At 35.9% G+C, this 14620-nt stretch overlaps 1 protein-coding gene across 2 annotated transcripts in view; it reads left to right on the forward strand.

The window, feature by feature from the left end:
- The first annotated feature begins 790 nt into the window (after window positions 1-790).
- The window catches only part of gpr45 (G protein-coupled receptor 45), a 90597-nt gene continuing 76767 nt past the window's right edge, over window positions 791-14620 (forward strand). The window contains exons 1-3 of one of the 2 annotated variants that reach the window (XM_083535892.1): window positions 4270-4360; window positions 5733-6041; window positions 8676-8823. The gene's annotated coding sequence lies outside the window, so the exon portion shown is untranslated. Of the gene's footprint in view, window positions 977-4269; window positions 4361-5732; window positions 6042-8675; window positions 8824-14620 lie in introns of those variants that run through there. The other variant, XM_083535894.1, reaches the window with a different exon arrangement.

Raw genomic sequence — 14620 nt, forward strand, 5'->3', positions numbered from 1 at the left:
TTATGTTTTCATGTGATATTACATCAAGTTTAGCAGACTGAAGTCTATTGCAGTGACATTCACTGTAAGTTAAAAATGTTTGCATGCATTTTGTAACTTAAACATAAACAAGATAAATGAATATAAAAAAGATTTTTAATGGTAAATTCTCCCTAAGTATTCTTCCAAAAATAATCAGACTACTATATTTATCCCTCTATATTTCCTCTCTTTTGCTTACCTTCCTCTTGTGGTTTTGCTTTTGGAGACACATTCATGAAAATGTGTTAAATCAACAGTGAGCCTGTATTATTCTAGTTTGATCTTCAATCCGCTCTCAGCAGGGGTAAAGTTTTAGTAGAATGCCTCTGTGACACATGAATTTTAATAACAAAGTGTCAGTGTTGCCGGATGCTAAGTGTCTCAATCCCCTCAGAGCCAGGTACAGCAGCTCCAGTGCTGGTACCAGTCATGTTACATTCTGACTACTGGGCTAAATCTTTTTTTTTTACATCTGCGTCTAGGAGATTTATTCATGACTTCTTTTCTTTTCTGAAATTAGATATTTCATTACATATTTAAAGGCCTTGACTCTTCCCCATCTACTTAAAACATTGTGGTCCACTAATAAGATTGCCTTTCCTGGGCTCGTTAGCATGTCCTAATTAAATCTCAGGTGTTCAGTTCTTCATTAATGAGTCTGCAGTGGCACTGTGAGAAACCCTTACTCCCTGGGCTGTCTCATTTTGCTTCATCGTAGCATTATGGAGCTTGTTGGAGAGAGGGTGGAGGAGAGGGATGAGAGGGCGGGGGCAGTTATTTTCTGCTAGTTTGGTGTGCATATGTGCCCCCTCCACCCTGTCATGCCCTACAGACCCATTCTCACACATTTGAACTGTTAACATGGTGACACCTGCCTGTTTGGCAGAGAGAATGGCGTCTGTTCCATGAAATGAAAGCAATGGAAAGACAGTTTATTCAATTTAGATATGTGTAGGTGAGTGACATCGTAGATGCTAAAATTGAGGATAAACTCATTGCTTGCTGTAGTTTTTTTTGTATTTCATTTTCTTTTGTGTGCTAATGCATTTATCAACATAAATTTGCTCTCTAGAAATTTGATACATAAATCTTAACTTTTGCATCAGATGCTTAATACAAACTTAGTAATATTACAAGTCCTGAAAGTGTAATCCATAAAGCTTTTCTTTGGTGTCCTTGACGTGTCTGATGACTCAGCTTTGTGCACTTTTATTCTCCTCCCCACTTTCTTCCTTGTCCCTTTTTTCTCCTTTATCTTTTCCTTTTTATCATATTTCTTCAGGTTTTCAAAAACAAACACTGTTAATGAACTACTGTGCTGACATATGCAGAATGCCCAACAACTAATTTAATACTAGTGCCACTGATCAAATCTCCCTGTGGCCTGTGTGTCCTGCACTGCATCTCAATGAGAGGACACGGGAGCATGAGAGAGACAGGTTGAGACAGGCACACAGCTAAGTACAGATTCCAAGAGCTCCCTGTTTAAGATAATGATCACATTTTTACAGACTTTGTTTAATGTGCGATTACTGTTTTGTTGCTGATGAAGGTAACGCTGAGTGCTCCATTTTGATGTTGCAGTGTTTGCATAATCAGATGTGCTATAAGGTGGAGTAGTTAGAATGCACAGGGGCTGCATGGCACCGGTTGCCATGGGGGCAAGCCAAAGTCGCTGATGTGCAGTGAATTGATTTGGATGGAGATCTGAGGGATGAATTGAAAATGAATGCCTTCATAGGTGACCTCTTTGCTAGTGTCACTGAGATTGCCTCCCCAGCATGCCTCATGTTGATTGACAGGTTGACTAACGAGTTCTGCCTCTGTGTGTTATAATTTACCTGTGCAAAAGACTTCTACTACCTGCCTAACACACATGCAGTGAGTTATATAGTCTTCATTTGGTAAAAGAAGAGCATTGAAATGTAAGGAAAATAAAATAGTGTGATATATTAAAGAGTGTTTTTGTGTTTGATCTTCCTTTTTTAAATTGTTTTATTGATTGCTTATTGATGGCTTGCTACACAAGTTTCAGATAAGATCTGGAATGAGGTTTTTAGGCCATTTGAGCATTGTTTGGTTTATAAAACTATATATATATATATATATATATATATATATATATATATATATATATATATATATATATATATATATATATATATATATATATATATAACCCTCATAAATGTACTGCATTTTAGACATTCATCTATGAACAACTTGCTGGTTTAAAATTAGTCTTTTCATCTTCATTTTTCTTCTCCACTGCCTAAACACTTTCAAGCATTTTCTTTTTGAGTTATAGGTTACATAAGGGTTACATTCAACTACATTCTACAGCTTAGATCTTACAGTGCTCTACCAAGATGCTCTGAGATGAATTGAGTGAAAGTTGAACAAAGATGTTCCACACATTAAATGAAGAAGATTATAAACTTCCTTAAAAAACACCAAAATAAGTAAAGGAAGAACTGCTTTAGGGCATGTTTGATTATCAGCATATTTGAATTAGTAATTACACAGAAATTATTTTTTGAGGAAGGATAAGAAGGGCTTTGTATTTTTATTCACCCAGGCACTCAGGTGTGGAGGTGAGGCCAAAGTAATGCAGAGGGACTGTGGGAGTTGGGGATGATGGCAATATTAAGGAAGCCAAGGTGACCCGCTGTTAAAAACAGGGGGCAGGAATGTGGAGGAGGCCCAGCTGTTCCCTCTGACAGTAGCCTGGGTAGAGGATTTCTTAGGCAGGCTGTGGGGTGTTTAGCTTGTGCATCTCTAACCTTGCCCCTCTGATTGTGCTGAACACTAATGGAGAAGGCACTCTGAGTGTGCTGTGGACCAGGAAAATCTAAAACAAGAGAAAACTGCACAGGGAGAACTAGCTAAGCCTTACTATGTTGCTCTCATTCTGTGTTTGTGGTGTTTTTGTATTAAAATTGCATATTTTTGTTTCACTTTCCCTACATTTTTTTTACCCTAACTTTCAATTATTTCAGTTAAACAATACAATCTTTTGGTAACATTTAGTTCATTCCGAGGAGGCAGTTTATAGCTAATAGTGGATTGTGTGCATACTATCTGAAATAATGGTTAAGAACTCCACTATTGTAAGGCATTTTGCATATGGACTGGGCAAACTTGGGGATGTTTTGGCAAAAGTCCCAGTGAGATGCTACACTTTCCCTTGTGAAAGTTTTTTTTTGTGTACTCTTGTGCACTTTCAGACACTTGGACACACATATACACATGTACAATAAATGTGTTGTGTTTACCCATTTTAACTAATTAAATAGGTTTTAATGATATGCAGTGAATCAGACATTAAATCTCAATAAAGAATACATTTTTTATGTGATCTGGATAATGAGGTTTAAAGTCTATGCAGTTGGGAGCTAGAGAAAAATATAATTACTCGCTAAATTTGTCCATAGGTTTAACAGAATACCAGACATTTCTCATTAATACCAGTACACAATAAAAAGTGCAACATATTGCATTGCATCCTGATGAGTACTAGCATGCAGGTTTTCATAGTTTTGTCAAAAAAGAGCAAAAAGTATGCATTTATGCAGATATGCATTCAGTGTGGTCAGGGTCACTGCAGTATAGAGTGTTTTGAGACATTTAGAAGACATTAAACAGTCCTGTCAGCTCTCTTATCTAGTGGGCTCTCTGCCAATACCTGGAGTTATGCACCATATCTGTGAGTCTTCAGGGGAATAAAGGTGTGTGAAATGACAGGAGTGTCACTGCTTTCTGGGATTGATTTAGCTGCAAGATCTGTTCCACTGACAGCATGCAATGTGCCATGTTTGGGTATGTGTATTTACCACTGTGGCTGTCATCTCTGTCAGCATTATCTGGAAGAAGTGATTGGGTGGTGATGTCCTATTAGACACCCCCTGTACATTGGGGGGGAGAAGTTGTTGACTATTCCTGTGAGGCAGTATTCCTAGGTAGATTTTGCTTTCTGTCTTGTTTTTCTCTCTCTCTTTCTCCTTTTTACAGACTTTTTTCCTACTCCAATTTTTTTTCTGCCTCTCACATTCTCTCTCTCTCTCTCTCTCTCTCTCTCTCTCTCTCTCTCTCTCTCTCTCTGTTCTGGGTTTCAGTCAGGCCCAGATGTCCCTCTGTACTCCTTGTCTCTTTCATGTAGCTGTTAATGAGGGAGTCACATATGGCCTTCACCCTTGTTAGAAGGACTGGGTGACACTTTTGGGGAGTGTGGGGGTGGCTGCATCGTTCGGGTGGTGAGCATGTGGGTGGGCAGCAGCTCTGTCTTGCTGGCACATAGAGGGCATGTGGAGGGCACAGTTCCAGGCACAGAGGCTGAAAGGTCAGGAAAAATGGTTAAATGTTTGCTACTATTAGTCTAAACTACCCTTAGCATGTCCTTCCTTGTTCAGATGTGTTACAAAATAAGAATAGTATTGGTTGTATGCAATAAGCAGATTTACTATGATTCACCTAGATTACTCGCTTAGTGAAATATCTTATACATTTTACACTTAATGTCTTTTGCATGTGATTATGTGTGAACCCAAGTATAAATAATGTGATCACATAAAAAATTTAAAATTAGCATAATAAATGAATATATATAAAAAATAAATATACTAAAATCATACGAGAGAAATAAAAACGCATACACTGCATGTGGGGAGAAAAAAACATGTAAGAGTGTGAATAATCAGAACATGCGTGACTTCTCTGTAAGCGATAGATTCTTACACTGCTCACTGGTGTGTTTGTACCACAGAAATGGCAGAGGATTAATTGGTGTGTACAAAGTGAAAGTTATGCTGATGTTCACTGTAAACTCTCTGTACTTCAAAAAGAATAACACTCGAAAAAGCTCTGAACACAACAAAGAGAGTTCAAGAGGGTTCAAAGAAATTTTTCATAAATAACCGTAATTCACTTTGCTTGTATTATTTGAATATTCATAATCACCCCAGGTTTCACCTTTCATACACAGGCATTTCTAGTTAAGCATCTCAAAAGTGCTCTCTTGCTCGAGCTGAATGCTAAGATCCACTGTTTTCATGTTACCTCCACTTTAAACACTTCAACTCTTTCATTTATTTCTCAATTCTTATCTTATAGAGCTGTGTGTGATGGTTTAAAACATTTATTGTTTCATTTATTATTTATGTGTGGCTATGAGGATATTACACTTAATGATAATTTATGATCAGATATTTTGTTCATTGATTTCTGTTTAGTGGTGAGTGATCCATGAAGGAATAGCTAACCTTTTTAAATACATGATTATTTATTATGTGATAACATATTAAAAAAAAACCCACACAGGGGCATTTTACCATTATCCAGAAGTATTTAATTAAACATTGATGACATTAGGTGAATAACAGTGGATCCAAAATAATAGCTGGAATGAACGGGAGAGAAAAATAGAACCTCATACCCTACACGTGAACTGTGGACATCTGCAGCATCTAAAAATTCCGTAAATGAATGCGTGAATTGTTTGTGAACAGATGACCAGCTGAGGTTAGTTTTAAATGTCAGTGACACATGACACAGTATGACATGGTGTGTGTGCCGTATGACAGTTTTATAATCACTGCAAATTGTTTTTGTTTTAAGCAGTCATATTCATGAGCGCTGCAGTTCAAAGCAGCTTTCGCTTCTACTTCAAACAAGTATGGACTAAATGTTTCTCTCTTTCTTCTTCAGCAGTATAGCAGGTTCAGCTCTGTTTGGACCTCTAGTGCAAGGTCATCCCACTGCTCTCTGCTTCACTTACAAGTGCCCCCTTTTCATAGGGCCTTCCGACGCTGAGCGAGATCAGGACAAAGGACAGGGATGAAAAAAGAAGTAGAAGAAGAAAAAGAATAGTTCAAAAGAGATAAAGGATACATGAGAAGATAGCTGACGAGTGAAAGGGAAGGTGAAGGGAGGGCAAGAGAGTTTCGAAAGCAGAGCACTAAGATGGAGAAAGATGAACAGTTAGAGTGCACAACAGAAGACAGAGCTAAGTGCAACAAGAATAGGTAAGTGCCCTACCATGCTAGAGAAAGTGAACACCACACTGGTATCTGCCCATTCAATGCTTTTAGCCATCTTATGACCTGAGGTTACTAAAAAAAAGAAAAAGAACAAGCAGGGAGATGCTCTGTGTCACTGCTCTTTACATGAACCTGAAAGTGAACAGATTCTTTTAAACAAGTTAAAATAATTTATGCTTCATCAGAATAAAGATGCAGAGCAACACATAGAATGTGATTTAAAGTGCTTATAAGTGCACAGAGCAGAAAAACACACCAAAAGAAATTTACTAGATATGATGTGTGTGTGTGTGTGTGTGTGTGTGTGTGTGTGTGTGTGTGTGTGTGTGTGTGTGTGTGTGTGTATGTGGTGTGTGTGTGTGTGTGTGTGTGTGTGTGTGTGTGTGTGTGTGTGTAGGGGGGGGGGGGAGTTTTTAGTTATTAAGGGATATTTTTGCTAAGGTAAATATCAAACAGCTTTATTTACATATTCATTTTTATTTTTGTAAAAAAATTTATTTATGTAAACTTTTATTATATTGTCAAATTTGGTTCATCCTATTCCTGTGATATTTCTAGTATTAGCTGTTAATTTAAAGAAATATATATTGCACTTCTGTCATGTTGATTGACGTGTATTTTGCTATGAGTAATTCTTAAAATTTATTTGAAAAATAATTAGTTAATTTTAAAATTAAATTGTTAAAAAAATAAGTAATTGGCCAATAACTAAGACTTCAATAATAGCATGGGTTTCTGAAAGGCAATTTCTAGAGAGAATTTTAAATTGTGCATATCTGATTCTGGTAAATTCCTCTATTATATAGCTAATTGTGTTATTATACTGTCTTTTTATCTCTTAGCTAAAAAAGTTTTGAGAGGGTTGAAAAGTTCATTGGATAATTAAGGGTTCATAGCTTTCTGAAAGGATTCTGCTTTTTCTGATTAGGGAAACACTTTGGTGTATGGCACTTCAAGGAATCTTTAGTGTTTCCTGGAGAGGGCTACTTTTTGAAGTGTAAGAGTGTATTGTCTGATGCTTATACATATATAATTAATTAGAATTTAGTATTATATATCATTAAAAGTATACATTCTATGTATTATTCAGAACCATTCAAAGCCACTTAATCCTTTCAATATATTAACAATTTTAGGTAGTTTTTGATGAAATTGAAATACACATTCTCAATAATGTATACAATAATTCATAATGTGTGTGTCTATCTTTCTCTCGCTCTCTCTCCCTCTCTCTCTCTTTCTCTGTATATATATATATATATATATATATATATATATATATATATATATATATATATATATATACATATATATATATATATATATATATATATATATATATATATATATATATATATATATATATATATATATAATTTTTTTCTTGATAATTTTTATTACATTTTTTTAAAGCATGATGCGACTCAAAACCCATCCTAAAAAGTCGAATGATTTTTATTTACTTATTTATTTTTTTACCCTAGGTCATCAAGGTCTAAGTGACAGTTGAACTAAAATGTTCCTGATGTGTGCTGGCTAGAACTGCTGGTTGTGTGAGTGTTTTGTGAGTGTGTGGTGGAAAAAGCTCGATGCAGGCAGACATTCAGACAGCCTGTCTGCTGTGCACCGGCTGCACACGTTTTTTCCCCTCTGTAAAAATATCACACCTTATTTACAATTCAATGAGGTGCTCTGGGTAAGAGTAACAAAGCCTCCCTCTCTCTCTCTCTCTCTCTCTCTCTCTTCCTATTTTCCCTTGCTCTCCCCCTTTATTTCTCCATTTCTATCTATCTCTTCCCTTCCCTGCCTCTCACTTTCTCTCTTGCCCCTTTTTTTTTGGCTTTCTGTCCTCTCTCTCTTTCTCTTACCGTTCTTCTCTCTTCTTTCATTTTCTCTCGGATGTTTTGGCTTAAGCATTGCTCGGTGCACCAAGAACAAATAATCAGGAAAAGAACACACATCACTTCTCTTTACCCAAGTCTGAATATTTAGAATTTTGGGTTTGTTCTCTGTTGATGCATCTTCTTTTAATTTAAATGAATTGAATGAAAAACAGGTCAGAAACAGATGTTTCAAGCATCCAAGGGTTTACTAGTAATTATATCATGCCAAACTGCTGTGAGCTGATGCAGTTCTTATTGTATTATGAGCAGTAAAAAAAAAAGCCCTGAGGATTTTTTTTCCCAAAACAGTTTAAGTTGTTGACAGAGAATAAAAGGGTGAAAAAGCTCTTTGTCGAAGCTTGTTTGTAAAGGAAACACTTTCCTATTCTAAATGATTTTTTTTAACACTGTCCACATGTTTTATTAACATTAGACCCTATGTTGGATTTTAAAATAACCTGGGAAAATGTATTGTGTGCTGTTGTGATAGAACTCGGGCAATGTTCTTCTGCAGTGGCATTATAATTGAACAAAAACGAAGATTGTGAAATTTAAGGAATTTATCCTCAATGCTTTTACAGACAATTTTCATGCGCCTAGATAGTATCACACTTTGCATGTGGATCTCATGCAATTTCTCTTCTGGTAGATTATGTGCCGATAAATATTATGGTTTTAACTTAAGATGAAAATACTGATGTCCATCCTACCTGCCCATAACTCACTCTCCCCTCAGCAGGAGTGTATCAGCCTGAGCAGCTGTCCAGATGTGGCTCTTACATATTCATGGGTTCGGCTGTTTCTGTCAGGGTTGTCATGGTGACGTTTTCAGTGCAGTTAGATGCCAGTGAGAGTTTCTCTCTCATCCATCACCAGTGCCAAAGGTCAGCGTTAACCTCATTCACACTCTGCATTTTAATAACCCACTGCTTTTCACAGGTTTTACTCAATGGTTGATACTGAATGATTATAACATACACAACAGTTTCATCAGAAATCAACTTCAAACTCTTTTTAGGTTCTCCACTTATGATTTAATAAGTGTTGCTGTATAAAAGGCATTTATTACTCTTTTAAATAAGACGAATAATTCATGGTTTTGTGCTTGATTCCAGAGACAAAACTAAATCTTGTGCTGAGGAAGTAGAAGTGAATCAGTGTTGAATAAGGCAAAATGTGTCTGTAAGGAACTTGTCTGCTCTCCACATCCAGAGTTGACTAAAATAATTGAGTTTATTTGCAGTCCAGGCTTGAACAAAGTTTTGTTTTAAGTATTAGGAATGCAGCGCACGTGCCATGCAACTTATTTATGAAATATTTCTTAAATGAATTTGTCATAAAAGGATTTTAATGTTTATAAATCTGATATTGTATGCTTTATTTTATAATTGTTTTCAAATTAAATCAGTTGAATTTATATTTCACAATGGTACAAATGGTATACGTACGATGGTAAAGGTATTGTATTGTTATCGGCAGGCAAGAAATCTGCTTTACTGGTTTTAAAAAAATTATCTTTAAAACTAATTTAAATTTTTAAACTAATTTTGATTTATTACTACAAAAATGTAAATACAATTTCAAAATTAAGCATGATGATATATAAAATATAAATCTATACTAATTCATGTAGTGTGAAATTCTATGTAAAGCAACCTTTATATGTGACCTTATATTTGTGGCAGAAGTATAATGTAACAATTAAATGTATTTATTCTTATTCTGTATTTATTCTGTTGTTATTATTATTATTATTATTATTATTATTATTATTATTATTATTATTATTATTATTATTATTAATACTATTGTTATTATTATTATTATTATTAGTGTTACTAGTAATATTATTATGTGTTGCAGTAATACATGTGCAAAAAAAAAAAAAAAATGGAACTGCTTTGTATTATATACAGCAGAAGATGAAATCTAGAAGAGAAAAAGAATAAAGGTCATGACAGTAAATGACCTGCCACTCAAGAAAGAGTGTAATTTAAAGCATCACTGTAAGAGCAAAGAGAAGGAGGTAGGAGGTAGATTTGGACTTGAAGTCAGTTATACAGTTTGAAAGAAATTATAGAGAACAATAGTGCTTAGTAACTAAAATAAATTACAGATGGTATGTTACAGATGTTTTGAGTAGCGAGGAAGATAAATAAAATAGTTAAAATATATATGTGTGTGTGTGTGTGTGTGTGTGTGTGTGTGTGTGTGTGTGTGTGTGTGTGTGTGTGTGTGTGTGTGTGTGTGTGTATGTGTGTATGTAAAATCACAAAAAGAAAAAGAAAAATGCATGCATGATGCATGTGAAGTCCAAGACACAGTCACACCCCAATACACACTTGTGCTAATTTTCCCACTATGCTGCTTTCACTCTGTGGAGTCAGGCTGCTCGGGGTGTGCAGAGTGGAGAAAGGAGGGGTGTAAGAGAGGGGTGAGGGGGCAACAGTATCCAGAAGAAAATGTGCACAAAGCTGTGGTAATGAATATTCATCTGTGACGGCGGCTGGGGCCGTGGCATGTTCTTCTGGCTGAGAGGAGCGAGTGGGCCGGGGGTGGGGGAACATAAAAGCCCGTGGCCGATCCCATTACCCAATGCTGTGCAGGCTTAATGTGATTCAACCAGTAGTGTGTGTTCTGCCGAGAAGCTCAGTTTTAATCCAAAGCTTTATACGGCAGCCATGCCACATTCTCACAGGCTAAAGTACACGTGAGCTGATCCCACACGTCTCAAACACAAACAGCTGATGTTAGAAATCCTTATTTGGGTAATTTTAGCATATATTATGTGACAGCTAAAAGGCTTTTTATGTCCGTGGAAATTTTTTGTATGATGAGAATATATGTCTCTGCACCCTTTATTCTGTTTTTGTTTTTATTCATGATAAAATAGGGTGCAGCATAACTATCATAATGTTACTAATATGTACAAAAATGAATGCAGTATATTAGATCTCTTTTCTCTTTTTTAAGGTAAATTGGCTTGAAATTGATTAATAGATTAATGCAAAGTCGTCTTTCCAATCTCTTTCTGTCTCACCCATGTGAGTACATGTGCTCTTAGATGGCTGTTCAAGCAAGCTTTGGCATATTTACTCAGTGACTCTCTGGGCTGCAAAACCCATTACTGCATTTGACTGTCTATTTTTGGTGTGTAGACATATATCTCCTCTCATTTACTCTAATTTCTGTAGTGCCAAATAAATATTTCTGACTTTGAGCAGCATACTTTATAAGAACAATTGATCTGATCACCAGACACACAGTGTATGTCTGCACACAGATTGCATTCAATGTTACTCAGCTGTATTAGTTTTAGAATTGTTTGTGAAACTCTAGCCACAGTACAGAAAGCTTCAGAACTGCTGGGGAGATACATGTTTTTTGACAGGCCCTCACTGAACATTGTAAGAGGCTTTGGCTTGTTTGAGTTACATTGATTTTCTGAGTGCACTCAAATGACCTTTATTACTGCTCTCTCTGTATGACATGTAGCTTTGGACTGGTAATCCACAGTGAGAGGTGATATAGTGTCAGCCTGTAGATCCAGAAGAGGGCATGGTATTAAAACATAACACTGTTGAACAGGGCTACAGCTAAAGCCACACATATGTATATAAAAAGACAGGCAAAAAAATTGGAACAGGGAAATTAAAGCGCCTTTGTGAGGTGTGCTGCTGCAAGCATTTAGGCAAACACAATTTTAAGCTTATCGTGGCAAGCACTCTTTCCCAATCATCCCTAACAGCACCTCGCCTCTCGCTCACTCCAATCCGGATCATTTTCAAATGCAAATAGCAGCACTTCACAGTAATCTCACCCAACACAGAGGCGAATCTATTTGCATTCGTAAGTTGGACGCTACTGCAATAAGTCTTAAACACACTATCAGCAAAAAGTAGGTAGAAAAATGTACTTTGTTCAATTTGGCAAAAGCATTGATGAATAATTAATTTACCATTATTGAAAAATATGTAATGGCATTGTTACTGATCATTTTCTTATGTGGATTTAACAATTTATATATATATATATATATATATATATATATATATATATATATATATATATATATATATATATATATATATATATATAATGTAATTGTCCAGGTCCTACCTGCATTCCCTTGCAACTGTCACACGGACGTCATGTTTTTTACACACATGTAATGGACTTCTCATAACTAGCGTGTGTTTGTTTTAATTTAGGTTTTTACACGTCATTTATTTATTTTCATGTTTTTAATTTTTCATGCAACTCATTAAATCTTACATCTGCTTACATATCGTTCATGCCAAATGCACCTTCCTATGTTATAAACTGCCACTATGCCACCATGTCAGAGGGCAACAACTTGGATAAGAGTGAAAACTACATAAGGCTCACAGATGCCCATGAAATGTCATCATTCCCACCAAAAACGGGGAGCCTGCATACATTCAATGACTCTTAAAGTGAAACCTTTAAAAGATGTACCACTTAGTGGATTATTCCTGATAACACTGATGTGGCAGTGTATTATGGACAGTAAACAGTTTTCAGGCTGTATGCTAAAACAAACACCAATTGTTACCTTCAATTAATTATAGGCAGTAACACCAATTAAATTTTTTCTGCCTTTCCCTTTTTACCACTATGACTTTTTATTTTTATTTTCTGAAAGACAAAGCAAAAATCTTACTAAATTATGTTTATTGTCAAGTATTCGTTCTTTTAAAGGATTCTACCAATACAGAAGTTAGATCAGAAATACAAGCACTGCTTGTAGTTGCACTCTAAAACTGTATATAACAGCTAAAGGACAAGGCTCATAGCACACTGAGTGAGCATTTACTCTGGCTGATGATAAAGCCAGATGGATTATGATACAGAGCCAACCATCTTTAGGGAGAACGCCAGTGGTTTCACACTTGGGGAGAGAAAGAGAGCGTGTAAGTGTGACAGGATAAATTCATCAACCCGCTAATGTGTGCGTTTGCGTGTTCCAGGATGCTGGAACATCATCAAGCACATTCTTAAAAGTATATTGCATTATGGCTTCATGTCTTTTGAGGTGAAATGATCATCAATCAAACCCAATATCGAGTACGAGAACACTTTTAGCAGGTGAAAGTCTCCTTTTTATAGTCAAAAGTACAGCAGACCAAATGAGAGCTGAAAAATGAGAGAAATAAGTAGTAAAATGCCTTGTTGCTTTGCTCATGTAGGAGTTAGCACCTCATTAGCAAGTACAAGTCTTGTGGGGGCGAAAGTGATGGAGAGGAAGAGATGGAGAATGAAAAGAAAGGAGGTGGAGTGAAGGGATTCAGGAATTGTAGCCTCTTGTGGGAGAAAAGATGCTGTTTGCTGCAATTGATTGGCTTATTTGTAGCCTACTTTAGGAGGCTTTTGAAACTTAAAACATTTTCCTATTGTTAAAAACATGCATAAAAAAGATTCCAACACATTATATACCAGTGCTAATATATGGTCAGATCCAAAAGGTAGTTACTTAAGATATAATCATTTGGGAATATGAGCAAATGTTAATGTGTGCCTAGAGTGCTGACAGCACTGCTGCCACATCTAAAATGGAAAGACTTTGAAGCAAAGGGTTGTTATGCCCTATACCTTGGTACTGGAATACTAATGTCCATACAGAGTTTGAAGCAGTAAGGCTGAGCTGTGCTCAGAGCTTGGTGTGTTATCAATGTTCTAAGAAGGTCGTCATTTGAAAAAGAGCCCTCTGCATTAGCATTCATAATTGCCTACATGACGTACTTGACATGGTTCGTTTACCAGAGAGTGTGGAAACAAGCTGGCAGGAATATGTTCTTTAATTAAGAATATGACTAAAGAACACGTCCCCCATGACCGCTAATGGAAATGTTTGTTAATTCAGTTATCTGGGCATGAAATTCCTTTGGCTGTGACTGGCAGCATAAGGTCATTTGTCATATAAAATAACACAAATCTTCCAATCAATCCATAGAGATTAACAAAAGGTGTATTAGGTTTTATATTCATTCAGTAAATGTAATTTTTTTTTTTTTACATCAAAAGCTACATTTCTTTACTCAAACTGATTGAAGACTCTAAAGCAATTGAAGAAAGAAATGCAGCTGTTCAAGTATGTGTTTTTTAATCAAAGCATGATCAAATACATAGGTGTATCTGACTGTGAATAATATATTAATGCTCTTACAAAGGCATTGCCACAGGCTATGTGTAGTGAAGGAAGCACTGAGGGATTCATCAATGTCCTCCGGTTTTCATATACTTTTTTGCTGAGTCCACAGAGTGAAGGAAAGTACAACAGTTCACTGTGAAGTTATAGAACTCATCTTGGATGATACAGAGACAGGCAAAAGGCACTAAAAGAAGTTATGCTGCATACCCATGTATTTTCTCATCATGCACAGTCTTATGATAAATGTAAGGTCAAATCCATACTGAACATGTCATCTGAACACATGTTTGAGTAGAAGGGGTTAGACATGAAAAAGCTGTCCCTTTGTACAAAGCAGTTAGCATGGTTACACTTTTTCATACAGAGGGACCTAGAAAATTGTTAAATTGAACATATTAACTTTTTTCCAATTTCTAAATAATCCAGTTTATAACAAAAACCCTTAATTTTCAATGCGCATTCAGAGCCACAGAGTAATGTGTGTGTAAAGTTTTATTTGATAATGCTGT

Source organism: Silurus aristotelis (assembly GCF_946808225.1).
Source record: "Silurus aristotelis genome assembly, chromosome: 3".
NCBI lineage: Eukaryota > Metazoa > Chordata > Actinopteri > Siluriformes > Siluridae > Silurus > Silurus aristotelis.